Source organism: Megalopta genalis, unplaced genomic scaffold (genome assembly GCF_051020955.1).
Source record: "Megalopta genalis isolate 19385.01 unplaced genomic scaffold, iyMegGena1_principal scaffold0069, whole genome shotgun sequence".
NCBI lineage: Eukaryota > Metazoa > Arthropoda > Insecta > Hymenoptera > Halictidae > Megalopta > Megalopta genalis.
In genome coordinates, this window is record NW_027476138.1 from 137,501 (window position 1) to 137,861 (window position 361).

Consider the following 361-nt stretch of genomic DNA (forward strand, 5'->3'; position numbering starts at 1 on the left):
CGTTGCACTAACGCGATATAGAACGATCAAGCGTTGCACTAACGCGATTTAGAAGGATCAAGCGTTGCACTAACGCGATTTAGAAGGATCAAGCGTTGCACTAACGCGATTTAGAAGGATCAAGCGTTGCACTATCGCGATTTAGAAAGATCAGACGTTGCAAAACCATGATATAGAAAGATCAGACGTTGCATTCGGCGAAAATTAACCTTCCTATTGGTCAGTCGCGTTTCCGTGTCCAACCGAGCACAGGCCGGAATGCCGCTGATGTTGGCTCTATTTTCCAAAGCAACACGCCGCTGGCACTTTGTGTTTTTCGAGGTTACGGAAAGCAATACGCCGCTGGTACGAAACAATACGC